General features: G+C 32.5%; 5 long non-coding RNA genes across 6 annotated transcripts; 3 read left to right on the top strand and 2 right to left on the bottom strand.

Moving 5' to 3' along the window:
• Window positions 1-959: 959 nt before the first annotated feature.
• On the bottom strand, window positions 960-2447 carry LOC128213667 (uncharacterized). The gene is made up of 2 exons (XR_008257773.1): window positions 2311-2447; window positions 960-1424 (listed from the first exon to the last, which is right to left on the bottom strand). It is a non-coding gene; the product is annotated as an uncharacterized LOC128213667 (long non-coding RNA).
• Window positions 2448-2453: 6 nt separating this feature from the next.
• On the top strand, window positions 2454-3679 carry LOC128213671 (uncharacterized). The gene is made up of 2 exons (XR_008257777.1): window positions 2454-2549; window positions 3175-3679. It is a non-coding gene; the product is annotated as an uncharacterized LOC128213671 (long non-coding RNA).
• Window positions 3680-6297: 2618 nt separating this feature from the next.
• On the top strand, window positions 6298-7523 carry LOC128213672 (uncharacterized). The gene is made up of 2 exons (XR_008257778.1): window positions 6298-6393; window positions 7019-7523. It is a non-coding gene; the product is annotated as an uncharacterized LOC128213672 (long non-coding RNA).
• A 1126-nt stretch (window positions 7524-8649) lies between these two features.
• LOC128213673 (uncharacterized) lies at window positions 8650-10123 on the bottom strand. The gene is made up of 2 exons (XR_008257779.1): window positions 10001-10123; window positions 8650-9114 (listed from the first exon to the last, which is right to left on the bottom strand). It is a non-coding gene; the product is annotated as an uncharacterized LOC128213673 (long non-coding RNA).
• A 188-nt stretch (window positions 10124-10311) lies between these two features.
• On the top strand, window positions 10312-14281 carry LOC128213666 (uncharacterized). Of its 2 annotated transcripts, XR_008257771.1 has the most exons (4): window positions 10312-10333; window positions 11810-12012; window positions 13240-13379; window positions 13862-14281. It is a non-coding gene; the product is annotated as an uncharacterized LOC128213666 (long non-coding RNA). The 2 variants fall into 2 exon arrangements; XR_008257772.1 differs by lacking the exons at window positions 10312-10333; window positions 11810-12012 and having other exon boundaries at window positions 13176-13379.
• Window positions 14282-17592: the final 3311 nt, after the last annotated feature.

The raw sequence follows: 17592 nt of genomic DNA, 5'->3' as shown, positions 1-17592 counted from the left end.
AAATTTGTCATAAAAAAGCACAGCAAAAACATCAGAGCTTATGGTAACTTCTTTAAATGCTGATTCTCATCAAAATGAATAAGTTGAATTGCATCATTGAATGTATGGTTCTTCATTAAATTTGATGAGATCTCCTGCCAATTGACCTTTAGGGACATGCACCTTTAAAACTGCAATCTTACAGATTAACTGATTTTGATATAATTGCCTTCAATTCAGTCAGTCATGTAAGATGATTCACAAAATAACAGATCTCAGTTGTTTGAAACACTGTCAAAAGACTTCTTAAAGCGTTAGAAACGCTTTTTAACCATAAATATATCCATTTTCAAACAAAGATACGTACAAATGTTATCTGATCTTTTATCACTGGTTTTCAGACATTTTTTTTGTAAAACCGGTCAAGATAATTCTGTAAAAATGTTTTTTGATCTTCCATCAGCAATCTTATATCACTGGTTTTCAGACATTTTTTTGTCAAAATGGTCAGTCTGAGAATGCAGCTTTAAACTTGAGCACTGTATTTACAATGATGAACAATTTTAGTTATGAAAATTAAAATACAAAGGAGCAGATGTATTGAATCATTCAAGTCTTGAAATATTATGTATTATCTTGCTGGACATGAGCCTATTGTTTCTGGAAATTTGCATGTGTACCAAGTTTCATTTAAATCTCGAGGCTGTTTGAATTTGGGCCAAGAAAATATTCGGCCTACAGTACTGCGCTAACGACACCTAGGCTTATTGACTATAACAATACTAAAGTAACATGATAGGAAAAAGCTCGAACCAATGTTTGCCAGAAAAAGCACGGTGCTCCAACAAACTAAGTTAACCGGGTGGCTAGTTATTGCCCACAAACGTTAACTCGATTTTATGTCTTTTTAATATTAACCATGGGAGTTTACACAGTCATTGGAATAAAAAGATCATAGACAATCATATTAATAACAACGGTATTTTTTACAATTTAATAATAACATTAAACATGATATAATTCAATAACAATAAATTGTCCTTGGTATGCAATAATCCCTTTAAAGGTTCATTTGCCAAGGGTTAAAAAACCACATCTTGCTTCTTCTTGAAAAATCTCTTGTCCGACTGTTATCGGCTATAAAGTGTTGTTTCACATCTTGTGTCATAATTTTAAGTTCTAAATGTCTACTTTTTGTACCAAACATTTAAATTTATGTCACTTGTGTGCATTTCTTTAGTCCTTGCAGTCAATAAAGTTTTCATTCATATTGACACACTTCATTTATTTTATCTCTGTTCTTGAACCGATTCCGTCTCTTGTGTTTTGCACAAATTTTTCTTGTAAAACCACTGATATAGCAGGTGCTATCAGATCAATGGTATCAACTGCCTACTCCTGTTGAGCATCAACTTGGCGGAATCAAACATCCAGAATGGACATCTCTGAAATAAAATAAATAGTTTTATCATCATCCAACTTAGCCAGAAAAAAATAAAAATATAAAAGACTCTTAACTGTTAAAGCTGCACTCTCACAGATATACCGTTTTGACAACTTTTTTTATTTGTTGTCTTGGAAAGAGGCAATTTCTGCGTAAATATCTGCAAACCAGTGATATAAGCCTGCTGACAAAAAAAATCAGATCACCGATTTTCATATCTTCATTTAAAAATTATTATTTTATGGCTAATTTTAAAAGCGTTACTAACGGTTTAAGAAAAATGCATTAAAAATTATTTTATATATTTAAAAATGAAAATCTGCGATCCAATGTTTTGTCAGCAGTCTTATATCACTGGTTTTCTTGCATGTTTGCATAAATTGGCAGTCGAAGACAAAAAAAACAGTTGTCAAAATGTTTAATCTGTGAGAGTGCAGCTTTAATATCAGTCAGATATTTAAATAATTACAATTTACTAGTACAATATTAATAAGCTGTTATTTTAAGACCTGCATATTTGTTTACATACAGCACAGCAGTCAGTATTTAAATGCCCTTCTTAATCACATTTAAGCTTCATTTACTTGACTGTTTTGAAGTTGCAGATTTTAACAATTTCACACTAATTGCAACATATCATTCATTAAATTTAATAACAAACTCAACAAACCACAATTGAATGCATAATTTATAACAACCAATATGTATTTGAAGTCTTTGAGAACTACTATGAAAGTCTTTACCATTATATTTGTTATTTTACCCCACCCACTTAAATGTGTAATGAAGTTGGGTATAAACGTCAAAAACTTCATTGACATTTACAAAAAACGGTAGATATTTATAGAAGAATGTATAACCTGATGTTCCTAACATGTTTTACTCACCTATCGATCTATTTTGCCAAGTATGCTCTTCCTTTCACTCGTATCGATAACTAGGAAATTGAATGCGGAAATAAACCGGAAGTCACCTTTGTCGCAAAGCATTATGGGCTTCTGGAATAAGGCGTATTCTCGACTTTCCAATAGACCATAATCCTTTGCGGCATGGTGACTTCCGGTTTATTTCCGGGTTATGACGAAGTACAATAACAGCGATAAATACGGACAAATTATCATTCCTGGTTTGTTATAATTTATTTATTTTTATTAGATTTGTCATTTTAATGAGTTTATATTACATTATTGTGATATTATTTGAATGTCATGAGCTATAAATCGCTTGACTGTTTACTTGGACAGTTAGTTCTGGTGGGTGGGGTAGATGGTTCAGAAAAGACTGCAGTTACTATTCTTATTGGAGTTTTATAAACAACAAATCCTCATCTATTTTAAAACATTTGTTTTGAAAATTAACACAAATAATACATTAGTCTGTTTTACTATCTGACAGTCATAATCTAATGAGGAATCTGTATGTACATTACCAGGTATAACTAATAGTCTTATGAATGAACATAAATAAATCATCATCAATATAAATTATGATATTTATACTGCTGTGTGTATTTTATTACTATGTAATAAACATTTTACTTAGAGTAATTATGTCATGCTATCACCTGTGTAGTCCTCTGAATGATTTGTTATTTTCAAATATTATGATGGCCACCGGACTAGTCGCATACCCCCAGGCCTGGAATTAAATCGGGTTCCAGATTGTCTTAAAACCCATTCATAAATAAGTCTGAGAGTAACTTACTTTTTTTATAAAAATATGCTTTTTATGTTCCATTCCTTTCTTTACAGATATGATTCAAATATGCTGATGTTACCTTCTGAGATCATTACTTTCAATGAAGAACATCACTACAATTGGTTGGGCTGCTAGATTGGTAGCAACGTGATGGACAGCTAGTACCCGACATGCTATTGTTGGTTTGGCATCTATTGCTTACTGGGCCGCTATATTGGATGGACCATACGTGTTGGTTGAACAATTATAAATGGTTGGACTGGAAGTGTTGGTTGGACCACCAGTGTTGTTTGGACTGCTTGTTGGACAGAATGTGTGATAGACAACTAGTGTTATTTGAATCACTGTTGGGTCATATTGGTTTGATTCCCATTGCTAGTACTTGTTGGATCTCTTTTGTTGGTTGAACTGTTGTTTTTTGACTGTTATTATTGATATTCATACATATATAATATGTTAAGTGCTTAGTATTCAACACTTATTATTATTATTGTTATCATAAGAAATATTATTATTCAAAAATCATATAAATATATAAAATTAAATATTTTTTTATGTCCTTGTACTTCAGTTATGTTTTACATTTACAATGTGCATCATAATGTTTTATTATATGAACAACTCTTTTTATAGATATTTAAATAAACATTAATTCTGTACAACCATTTTTTGTTTCTTTTGCTACAATCTGTATGATAGTGTCAGACATTTTCTACAGAAATGATAAATTTGTCATAAAAAAGCACAGCAAAAACATCAGAGCTTATGGTAACTTCTTTAAATGCTGATTCTCATCAAAATGAATAAGTTGAATTGCATCATTGAATGTATGGTTCTTCATTAAATTTGATGAGATCTCCTGCCAATTGACCTTTAGGGACATGCACCTTTAAAACTGCAATCTTACAGATTAACTGATTTTGATATAATTGCCTTCAATTCAGTCAGTCATGTAAGATGATTCACAAAATAACAGATCTCAGTTGTTTGAAACACTGTCAAAAGACTTCTTAAAGCGTTAGAAACGCTTTTTAACCATAAATATATCCATTTTCAAACAAAGATACGTACAAATGTTATCTGATCTTTTATCACTGGTTTTCAGACATTTTTTTGTAAAACCGGTCAAGATAATTCTGTAAAAATGTTTTTTGATCTTCCATCAGCAATCTTATATCACTGGTTTTCAGACATTTTTTTGTCAAAATGGTCAGTCTGAGAATGCAGCTTTAAACTTGAGCACTGTATTTACAATGATGAACAATTTTAGTTATGAAAATTAAAATACAAAGGAGCAGATGTATTGAATCATTCAAGTCTTGAAATATTATGTATTATCTTGCTGGACATGAGCCTATTGTTTCTGGAAATTTGCATGTGTACCAAGTTTCATTTAAATCTCGAGGCTGTTTGAATTTGGGCCAAGAAAATATTCGGCCTACAGTACTGCGCTAACGACACCTAGGCTTATTGACTATAACAATACTAAAGTAACATGATAGGAAAAAGCTCGAACCAATGTTTGCCAGAAAAAGCACGGTGCTCCAACAAACTAAGTTAACCGGGTGGCTAGTTATTGCCCACAAACGTTAACTCGATTTTATGTCTTTTTAATATTAACCATGGGAGTTTACACAGTCATTGGAATAAAAAGATCATAGACAATCATATTAATAACAACGGTATTTTTTACAATTTAATAATAACATTAAACATGATATAATTCAATAACAATAAATTGTCCTTGGTATGCAATAATCCCTTTAAAGGTTCATTTGCCAAGGGTTAAAAAAACACATCTTGCTTCTTCTTGAAAATCTCTTGTCCGACTGTTATCGGCTATAAAGTGTTGTTTCACATCTTGTGTCATAATTTTAAGTTCTAAATGTCTACTTTTTGTACCAAACATTTAAATTTATGTCACTTGTGTGCATTTCTTTAGTCCTTGCAGTCAATAAAGTTTTCATTCATATTGACACACTTCATTTATTTTATCTCTGTTCTTGAACCGATTCCGTCTCTTGTGTTTTGCACAAATTTTTCTTGTAAAACCACTGATATAGCAGGTGCTATCAGATCAATGGTATCAACTGCCTACTCCTGTTGAGCATCAACTTGGCGGAATCAAACATCCAGAATGGACATCTCTGAAATAAAATAAATAGTTTTATCATCATCCAACTTAGCCAGAAAAAAATAAAAATATAAAAGACTCTTAACTGTTAAAGCTGCACTCTCACAGATATACCGTTTTGACAACTTTTTTTATTTGTTGTCTTGGAAAGAGGCAATTTCTGCGTAAATATCTGCAAACCAGTGATATAAGCCTGCTGACAAAAAAAATCAGATCACCGATTTTCATATCTTCATTTAAAAATTATTATTTTATGGCTAATTTTAAAAGCGTTACTAACGGTTTAAGAAAAATGCATTAAAAATTATTTTATATATTTAAAAATGAAAATCTGCGATCCAATGTTTTGTCAGCAGTCTTATATCACTGGTTTTCTTGCATGTTTGCATAAATTGGCAGTCGAAGACAAAAAAAACAGTTGTCAAAATGTTTAATCTGTGAGAGTGCAGCTTTAATATCAGTCAGATATTTAAATAGTTACAATTTACTAGTACAATATTAATAAGCTGTTATTTTAAGACCTGCATATTTGTTTACATACAGCACAGCAGTCAGTATTTAAATGCCCTTCTTAATCACATTTAAGCTTCATTTACTTGACTGTTTTGAAGTTGCAGATTTTAACAATTTCACACTAATTGCAACATATCATTCATTAAATTTAATAACAAACTCAACAAACCACAATTGAATGCATAATTTATAACAACCAATATGTATTTGAAGTCTTTGAGAACTACTATGAAAGTCTTTACCATTATATTTGTTATTTTACCCCACCCACTTAAATGTGTAATGAAGTTGGGTATAAACGTCAAAAACTTCATTGACATTTACAAAAAACGGTAGATATTTATAGAAGAATGTATAACCTGATGTTCCTAACATGTTTTACTCACCTATCGATCTATTTTGCCAAGTATGCTCTTCCTTTCACTCGTATCGATAACTAGGAAATTGAATGCGGAAATAAACCGGAAGTCACCTTTGTCGCAAAGCATTATGGGCTTCTGGAATAAGGCGTATTCTCGACTTTCCAATAGACCATAATCCTTTGCGGCATGGTGACTTCCGGTTTATTTCCGGGTTATGACGAAGTACAATAACAGCGATAAATACGGACAAATTATCATTCCTGGTTTGTTATAATTTATTTATTTTTATTAGATTTGTCATTTTAATGAGTTTATATTACATTATTGTGATATTATTTGAATGTCATGAGCTATAAATCGCTTGACTGTTTACTTGGACAGTTAGTTCTGGTGGGTGGGGTAGATGGTTCAGAAAAGACTGCAGTTACTATTCTTATTGGAGTTTTATAAACAACAAATCCTCATCTATTTTAAAACATTTGTTTTGAAAATTAACACAAATAATACATTAGTCTGTTTTACTATCTGACAGTCATAATCTAATGAGGAATCTGTATGTACATTACCAGGTATAACTAATAGTCTTATGAATGAACATAAATAAATCATCATCAATATAAATTATGATATTTATACTGCTGTGTGTATTTTATTACTATGTAATAAACATTTTACTTAGAGTAATTATGTCATGCTATCACCTGTGTAGTCCTCTGAATGATTTGTTATTTTCAAATATTATGATGGCCACCGGACTAGTCGCATACCCCCAGGCCTGGAATTAAATCGGGTTCCAGATTGTCTTAAAACCCATTCATAAATAAGTCTGAGAGTAACTTACTTTTTTTATAAAAATATGCTTTTTATGTTCCATTCCTTTCTTTACAGATATGATTCAAATATGCTGATGTTACCTTCTGAGATCATTACTTTCAATGAAGAACATCACTACAATTGGTTGGGCTGCTAGATTGGTAGCAACGTGATGGACAGCTAGTACCCGACATGCTATTGTTGGTTTGGCATCTATTGCTTACTGGGCCGCTATATTGGATGGACCATACGTGTTGGTTGAACAATTATAAATGGTTGGACTGGAAGTGTTGGTTGGACCACCAGTGTTGTTTGGACTGCTTGTTGGACAGAATGTGTGATAGACAACTAGTGTTATTTGAATCACTGTTGGGTCATATTGGTTTGATTCCCATTGCTAGTACTTGTTGGATCTCTTTTGTTGGTTGAACTGTTGTTTTTTGACTGTTATTATTGATATTCATACATATATAATATGTTAAGTGCTTAGTATTCAACACTTATTATTATTATTGTTATCATAAGAAATATTATTATTCAAAAATCATATAAATATATAAAATTAAATATTTTTTTATGTCCTTGTACTTCAGTTATGTTTTACATTTACAATGTGCATCATAATGTTTTATTATATGAACAACTCTTTTTATAGATATTTAAATAAACATTAATTCTGTACAACCATTTTTTGTTTCTTTTGCTACAATCTGTATGATAGTGTCAGACATTTTCTACAGAAATGATAAATTTGTCATAAAAAAGCACAGCAAAAACATCAGAGCTTATGGTAACTTCTTTAAATGCTGATTCTCATCAAAATGAATAAGTTGAATTGCATCATTGAATGTATGGTTCTTCATTAAATTTGAGGAGATCTCCTGCCAATTGACCTTTAGGGACATGCACCTTTAAAACTGCAATCTTACAGATTAACTGATTTTGATATAATTGCCTTCAATTCAGTCAGTCATGTAAGATGATTCACAAAATAACAGATCTCAGTTGTTTGAAACACTGTCAAAAGACTTCTTAAAGCGTTAGAAACGCTTTTTAACCATAAATATATCCATTTTCAAACAAAGATACGTACAAATGTTATCTGATCTTTTATCACTGGTTTTCAGACATTTTTTTTGTAAAACCGGTCAAGATAATTCTGTAAAAATGTTTTTTGATCTTCCATCAGCAATCTTATATCACTGGTTTTCAGACATTTTTTTGTCAAAATGGTCAGTCTGAGAATGCAGCTTTAAACTTGAGCGCTGTATTTACAATGATGAACAATTTTAGTTATGAAAATTAAAATACAAAGGAGCAGATGTATTGAATCATTCAAGTCTTGAAATATTATGTATTATCTTGCTGGACATGAGCCTATTGTTTCTGGAAATTTGCATGTGTACCAAGTTTCATTTAAATCTCGAGGCTGTTTGAATTTGGGCCAAGATAATATTCGGCCTACAGTACTGCGCTAACGACACCTAGGCTTATTGACTATAACAATACTAAAGTAACATGATAGGAAAAAGCTCGAACCAATGTTTGCCAGAAAAAGCACGGTGCTCCTACAAACTAAGTTAACCGGGTGGCTAGTTATTGCCCACAAACGTTAACTCGATTTTATGTCTTTTTAATATTAACCATGGGAGTTTACACAGTCATTGGAATAAAAAGATCATAGACAATCATATTAATAACAACGGTATTTTTTACAATTTAATAATAACATTAAACATGATATAATTCAATAACAATAAATTGTCCTTGGTATGCAATAATCCCTTTAAAGGTTCATTTGCCAAGGGTTAAAAAACCACATCTTGCTTCTTCTTGAAAAATCTCTTGTCCGACTGTTATCGGCTATAAAGTGTTGTTTCACATCTTGTGTCATAATTTTAAGTTCTAAATGTCTACTTTTTGTACCAAACATTTAAATTTATGTCACTTGTGTGCATTTCTTTAGTCCTTGCAGTCAATAAAGTTTTCATTCATATTGACACACTTTATTTATTTTATCTCTGTTCTTGAACCGATTCCGTCTCTTGTGTTTTGCACAAATTTTTCTTGTAAAACCACTGATATAGCAGGTGCTATCAGATCAATGGTATCAACTGCCTACTCCTGTTGAGCATCAACTTGGCGGAATCAAACATCCAGAATGGACATCTCTGAAATAAAATAAATAGTTTTATCATCATCCAACTTAGCCAGAAAAAAATAAAAATATAAAAGACTCTTAACTGTTAAAGCTGCACTCTCACAGATATACCGTTTTGACAACTTTTTTTATTTGTTGTCTTGGAAAGAGGCAATTTCTGCGTAAATATCTGCAAACCAGTGATATAAGCCTGCTGACAAAAAAAATCAGATCACCGATTTTCATATCTTCATTTAAAAATTATTATTTTATGGCTAATTTTAAAAGCGTTACTAACGGTTTAAGAAAAATGCATTAAAAATTATTTTATATATTTAAAAATGAAAATCTGCGATCCAATGTTTTGTCAGCAGTCTTATATCACTGGTTTTCTTGCATGTTTGCATAAATTGGCAGTCGAAGACAAAAAAAACAGTTGTCAAAATGTTTAATCTGTGAGAGTGCAGCTTTAATATCAGTCAGATATTTAAATAGTTACAATTTACTAGTACAATATTAATAAGCTGTTATTTTAAGACCTGCATATTTGTTTACATACAGCACAGCAGTCAGTATTTAAATGCCCTTCTTAATCACATTTAAGCTTCATTTACTTGACTGTTTTGAAGTTGCAGATTTTAACAATTTCACACTAATTGCAACATATCATTCATTAAATTTAATAACAAACTCAACAAACCACAATTGAATGCATAATTTATAACAACCAATATGTATTTGAAGTCTTTGAGAACTACTATGAAAGTCTTTACCATTATATTTGTTATTTTACCCCACCCACTTAAATGTGTATTGAAGTTGGGTATAAACGTCAAAAACTTCATTGACATTTACAAAAAACGGTAGATATTTATAGAAGAATGTATAACCTGATGTTCCTAACATGTTTTACTCACCTATCGATCTATTTTGCCAAGTATGCTCTTCCTTTCACTCGTATCGATAACTAGGAAATTGAATGCGGAAATAAACCGGAAGTCACCTTTGTCGCAAAGCATTATGGGCTTCTGGAATAAGGCGTATTAAAGAAAACGCTATATACCTCAGAGAATGGAAGGGATTTTCGGTATTTACGGGGATTTTCGGGATTTCGGTAATTCCACCGACCGAGGTACATGTACATTAGTCTGAAAAAATAGACGTGTTATACGGGATTCTTCCAATCCCTAACGTCTAAACGGTTTTGTGCAAAAAGCGGGGGTGTTTGAAAAATATTGAAATTGTATTAAGTGAAGTATATTATGGTTGAAATGGATAATAAAGTAAAGATTTATATTCATATTTTACCATGGAAGTGCAAAGCTATTTTGCAAAAAAAACAAGCATTTAATGCATTAAAACACATTATTCACCTTTTCATTAAAAGGAAAGTTGACTGACACAGACAACAATTATGCCAAGTGGAACAACTTGACCCAATCGTAATAATTCGGCCACCTCCGACAAGCTTCGAGATAATACAATCGTAACAACTCGGCCTTGGCCGAACAATCTGAACACCTCAGCGAGTATCCAACAGGGATTGACTATCTCGAAGCTTACTGAAGATGGCGAGTTGTTACAATTGATGGCCGAAATGTTCCGATTGTTGTAAAACTGTGAACTGCAGCCTTGCAGGTGCCCTTCATGTATATATTGTTATGTTTTGACAGAATGAAATGAAGAAAAAACCCATCAAACTCATAATTATTTGCTTGATATTACTTTTTGGTTACGGAATTTATATAAAATAACAACATTATCTGGTAATATTTCTTGTTTTTATGATATGTTATAGATGCAATATGCTTTAACCCGGAATCCCGATCGGAATAACTACCCACTTTTCGTACCAAACAATTTGTACGTGAAGGATTTGCTGTTTCAAAAATCGTAAAAAAAATCTGTCAACGTACAATTATTTGTACTAGAAGGTACATCTTGCTGATCTACATCTCTTAGTCTAAATATTTGTACGTTGACGGACTCTTTTATGGCAAATCCTTCACTACAACATATTCATGTTACTTTCAATTCAGAGTAGATTATTTACTAAAATTATTTCGCATTTTTAATTGTTTAACCTGAAACGTCTCAACCATAAAAAAAGAACATATATGCTTCAATAGTCTAAAAAATAGACGTGTTATATGGGATTCTTCCAATCCCTTACGTCTAATCGGGTTTGTGCAAAACAGGGTGGGGGTTGAAAGATATTGAAATCGTAGTTAGATAAGTATTATATGTTTGAAATAGATATTAAAGGTTTATATTCGTATTTTAGTTATTACCATGTAAGTGCAAAGATTTTTTTCACAAAACAAGCATTTAATGCATTTAAACACAACCATTTTACATCTATGTAAATCTATGCACCGCAGCCTTGCAGGTGATTTTTTGGTACAAAAAATTGTATGTGAATGATATGGCATTTCAAAATTTGTAAAAAGATCAGTTAAGTCACTATTATTTGGACTAGTGCTTGTCTCTATAATGTATAATGCACCTGTCAATTGTAGAGCCAAGCTGGGAGCTGCCTAAAAATCAGTTACCCAGTTAGCTCAGTTTGACAGATCTCCATGCAAGTGTTCACATGGTCGTGGGTTCAAGCACCATACCAGTAGCATCTTTTCTCAAAGGTTTACTTTAGAACCCATCATCCAGGAGTAAACAATTATGATTTTTTTATTAAATATTACAGGCCGTGTTCTTTTGTAAACTCTCAGATTGAGAAGTGCCTGGATACAAGGCTAGTATTGTTAACATCATCTGATACAATCAACTGGAACAAAGCTGAAATGGCTGCCTGACCTGACTTAAAAATTGGATGGCAGTACATCAGACTAGAAGATTACAAGTATTGAGGTGGACAAAATGAAACCTGAGCCTACCAAAGCTGACAGATTGCACAAGAAACACATAATTGCAGGTATTTACTGAGATATTGTAATTATTTTTTGAAACTTCTCATTCATTTAGGAAGATCAGTTGAAACAGAGTTGGCAAAAACAATGAATAAAGGTATACACATTTTGAATTCTAATTCAAATGAGAACTTTACTGGCCAGCACAGAATGGTAAAATGCTAGTCTACCAATATAAATGTGCCTGGTTCGAATCAGTAAAGCTGATGAATGTACTGGTTGTGTAGCCAGGATGTGAGTAGGTCTGCACTTGGCTGATAATGCATATCATATGTTAAAGCTGCACTCTCACAGATTGTCTGTTTTACCAACTCTTTTTTTATTTCTTGGTCTTGTAATGAATTATTTTATGCGAATTTCTGAACACTGGACATAACAGACAACTGGAAAAAGGGGATCGCTGCTTTCTTATATTAATTCAGTCAAAAAAGACAACTGAAAATATTGGAACGCTGTTTTCTTATTTTAATACGGTCAAAAGATGATGTTCTGTGCCAAAAATCTCATTATTAGTAAAGCGTTAGTAATGATTTTAACCATAAAACCAATAGTTACAAATGTAAATATAAAAAACATGATCTTATCTTTTGTCAGCAGTCTTATTTCATCAGTTTTCATACTGCTTTTCATTAGCTTATTCCAAGCCAAAAGGTAAAAGAAGTTGTCAAAACCCTCAATCTGTGACTGAGAGTGCAGCACTCTTACAGATTGAATGTTTTGACTACTTTATTTATTTTTTGTCTTGGAACGGGCCAATTTATGTGAAAATGCATGTTAACCATTCATATAAGATTGCTGACAATAAATTTGTCAGAAAATGTTTATATTTAAGTTCAAAATGTTTTATGCATTTTTCTTAAACCGTTAGTAACGCTTTAAGCCATAAAATTTTGTTTTCAACCTGAAATATGGAAGTCTGCAATCTAATATTTTGTCAGTAGTCTTATATCACTGGTTTGCAGATATTTTAGCCAAAAAATAGGTCTTTCCAAGACAAAAGTTGTAAAAACAGTAAATCTGTGAGAGTGCAGCTTTAAATGACTAAATGTTTTGATTTGGCTCAATTTTCACCTAAAATCTTATAGTTTTGTGGCATCTAAATGGTTTGTTTTTAACAACATTACATGTGCATATGTATATATTTGTTCTTAAATTTGTAATTTTGATTGGAAGATTCATTCTCTGGAAAGTAGAAAAGGGCATGTTACATACTGTTATCACTGCCATGACAGAAACCATATTGAGGAGCTGGTCCACCTGTAGGAAGAATTGCGCTATTGGTTGGAGCAGCACTATTACCCAGCCATACACCAGCACTTAGTTTGTCATAGGGAGCATTTCTGAGCAGTTATGGAGACCACTAACTATGCAGGTATGTCATAATCAAAATCTTGGTTTATATATTTTTTTATAATTTAGCATCTGTTGAGAAGAAATTTATTTCTAGATTGAAGGCACACACTATAGATTGATGCCCAAAAATATATTTCTTATTTTAATGCATTATCATGTCTAACTCATTTGACTTAAATGATCAAAGCAAAAGAAATGCAAATGATTAATCTGCAGATATACAAATGTAAGCTTTTTTAACTGGGGAAATTGTTGCCACTTGTCTATTAATTAAAGAACACATTTATAATTAATAATGTTTAATCTGTACACAAATCATATGCCTTCTTTGTTTTAACCATCAATGTCAAAGAGTCCAGCATGATAATGCATTAAATTGGAAAAAATGCATTAATTTATATGAACCCTTTAAAACAAAGACATTTCCTAAATCCAATAAAAAATAATTGAATATTGATTGATGCAGAGTTCAGTTAGAATATAATATAACTTTTTTTGCAGTTGTTGCAGTGAAACTTGCACCAGTGTGTTTTCTGTGTGGAGATAAAGAGATAGTGTCCAGCAATGAAGACCCAACTCAAGATCTGACCTTGTAAGGCCAATATGAAATAACTGTGTGAGAAAATGGGAAAAACCTGCAGTCAAGAATGCACGGAAATCATCAAAAGAACAGTGTTAAATTAATCTTGAATAACTTTTATTTTGTTTGACATATTTATTCATGGTGCAGTGAAAACATTTTTTTTTCTCATGGTTATTTAAATTTAGAATTGATAGGAGGGAACATCACTATGTAGTTTCATGTTCATAGTCAGATCAAAACCCATGTACATGCCCAAATGAGCATTCGAAAATATCAAAATGGTACTTGTTGTATGTAGTGTAAGTTAATTAACATAATAAACAAAAATATTTAATCAATTTCAATTTATTATGCCCCTTTCAAAGAAGAGGAGTATATTGCTTTGCACATGTTGGCCGCTACGTCCGTCTGTCTGACAGTAGACCAAAGCTTTTCCGGGTGATAACTCTACAATTCCTAGACCTATTGTCAAACTTGACATGAAAGTTTGGTTTAACCAGTAGATTACCCCTTTTGATTTTAGGGGTAATATGGTCAAAGGTCACAGTGACCTTGAACAGGAAGGTGTCAAACCATACATCTGACTGATAAGTTGACAATGCCTGCACCTATGGCCCTCAAACTCAACATGGAGGCTAAGTCTGACTATTAGAAGATCCTATTGATTTAAGGGGTCATTGGGTCAAAAGTCAAGGTCACAGTGACCTTGAATGCTAAAAGGTTGTACTAATAATGACTGGACAAAGCCTGCACCCTTGGCCCTTGAACAACTTGGCTTTGGGCTTGGGCCTGACGAGTAGGTGAGCCCTATTGATTTGTCACAGACCATTGAACGCAAAAAGCTTGCCTGTGTGACAACTCGACAAAGTCTGCACCCATGGCCTTCAAACTTGAAATTTAGGTTTGGGGTGACCAGCAGATGACCCCTTTGGATTTGGAGGTCAAGGTTACATCTCCAATATTGATCATTAAAACTATGTCATTTACTTATTCCCTGCTGCTAAGAGGATACATGTTTATCAGCAAATATCAGCCATCATCTGAATATGAGTGAAAACTGTACCAATTACCCTCATACTTTGAATAGCATAATCTTAAAACTGCCTGAAAGGCATCTTTTGTCAATGAAAAACCAGCTGTCATTTCGGTCCATGCATATTTCATTCAATTGTCCAGATATTCTTGACAACATGGCGCTAATTGATGCTGCAGGTTTGAAATTTAAGACATTAATTATTTTTTTCAGCACCATGCAGATTTATTAACACTTTTATAATAAAAACAAACTAGAAAACACATTTTAAAGATATTAGTTTTTTTCATGGTATGATGCCACAGCACCATGCAGATTTGTTTTCACTTTTATATCAAAGAAAGTAACTCGAGCACAAATTTTGTAGATATGTGGACTCTGTTGATAGAAGTTCTGGGAGGCATTTTTAGGCTTGAAAGAGCATCATTTTAAAGTTATATTTTTATTATGTCCCTTGAATCTTGGGTATAGTTTGTATTGTATTTGCATTTTAAAGACATTGGCTTCAACAGACCCTAATGAAATGAAGGAATATAATTGCTTACTGAAACTGTTATAACGACGTCATAAATTGAAGCAATTTTAACATAATGAATATGCATTTAACTAATTTAAAGCGGTTCAAAATTAGGAAATTTGAATTAAGAATCTTGTAGGCCATTGGATACATGATTAAGTAGGGCCAATATATTTGTGCTTATTATAATCACATTTATCCTTCTTCATCTACCTTAAAGAGTGTTCATCATTTGTATGAAATCATTTGATCACGTTTCATTTGAAAGAACTTTGCGGTAGTGTTTGCTTGCTTCAGTTACGTCACCGACAGTCTTGCAGCGCTTTCAGCGCTTTGATTCTTTCAGTGGCGCATGATGCGACAACACCTCATTAAGTCGCTTATATATAACTTACATGGCTTCATTAGGTTCTCAAATTTGTTCAACCTCATTTATATTTACCTTGTTAAGATCGATGCAGAAGGAAATGTTATTAAAGTTTCTGAAAGACCTATATTTCAATGTATGATGTTGATGCGTGTTTTATGAAACCGTTTGTAAACGGGCAGCTCTAGTGAAACAAACTGGAAAGTGGTCACTTATACTTAAACTTGATACGAATGCTTCACAAACTCGATCCACTGAGTTCGTATATACATGATCTATAATAGAAGATGTTTTCTCTGTTACTCTTGTAGGAACATCTATAAGCTGATTTAATTCGTATTTCATAATACAATCCAGCCATGCGGTAATTTTAAATGACCAACATTCGGCATCATAATTTATGTTTATGTCTCCTATGATATGATACTCTAAATTTAAGGCTTCAACATTCTTTAACATTCATTAATTATTGCACAAATTAATCCATTCGAATTACTATCAGGTGGTCGATAAATGAAACACATTAGAAATGTTTTGGTATTACAAAAACGTACTTCAATCCAAATTCCTTCAATCTTTTCATATTCAAACTCTTTTCTGCGAATGAATTGATGGCATATTTTCTCTTATGTACACCAATAAAGTGCGTACTTTACTGAAGATTTTTGGTTATTCGGTAAAAATTACCAAGCGTGTGCAGAGAATGTAAAAAACACGGTTCAGTTGATGGACAGTTAAGGTTTAACGTTCAACCAGTCAAAATCGGTTTTAACTCCAGGATTGTTTTCTTGGGCTTTGTTCTATGTTCTATATCTATGACAATAAGAATTACTGAAGAAAAATGTGCAGATATCCTATCGCTATGCGTACAATTTCTTCGTACAAAAAGAACGAAACTACGAACATTTGCAAAACTGATAGGGAAACTTATTGCAGCAGAACCCGGGGTCCGACATGCGCCTTTATACATAAAACCTTTGGACAAACAACTTAATATAAAATTGGGGTAATTTCGACAAATATATGACAGTTCCGCGAGAAACTGACACTATTTTACATTGGTGGGTTAGCAATTTACCTCATTGTTATAAATATATATATTTCAGGTCCCCAAACATCATCATTTATACGGATACTTCTTTGGAAATGTATGGGGCATACGACAAAACTAACGAATTAAAACAAATGGTTTTTGGTCTTTAGAAGCAAAAATTACATATAAACGTTTTGGAACTTAGGGCTTGTTAGATTGGTTTTCAAACGTTTTGCAAGGATTAACACATGTGTACGTACAATTATATACAGATAACACCACTAGTTGCGCGTATATCAATAAATACGGGGGCGAAATTCCTGGTCTTGGCACGATCGCAAGGCGCCTATGGTTTTGGGCCTTTGAAAGGAATATACACATTTCCGCTCAACATATCGCAGGATCATCAAATACAGGGCATGTTCTAAAATCTGGCCTGGCCTGGCCTGGCCTGGCCTGGTGACTCACCATTTTGTGTCAGGCCAGGCCGGGCCAGACCAGGCCATATTTTATACAATAGAAGAGTTCAAGCTCTGAATATACTCATACACAATGGTAGACATTTATATAAAAATTAAACTGCATGTTTGATATAATATTTTTAGATTTATCTAGATAAAAATGTAGTTTATTTGAATGCAGAGTTAGTTAATTTTCTTATACATTTTTTTTTTCAATTAGACTATGCATGTAGTTTTA

The sequence above is a fragment of the Mya arenaria genome, chromosome 13, assembly GCF_026914265.1.
Source record: "Mya arenaria isolate MELC-2E11 chromosome 13, ASM2691426v1".
Lineage (NCBI taxonomy): Eukaryota > Metazoa > Mollusca > Bivalvia > Myida > Myidae > Mya > Mya arenaria.
The sequence above is the reverse complement of the archived record's forward strand: the minus strand, read 5'-3'. Positions and strand labels throughout refer to the sequence as shown.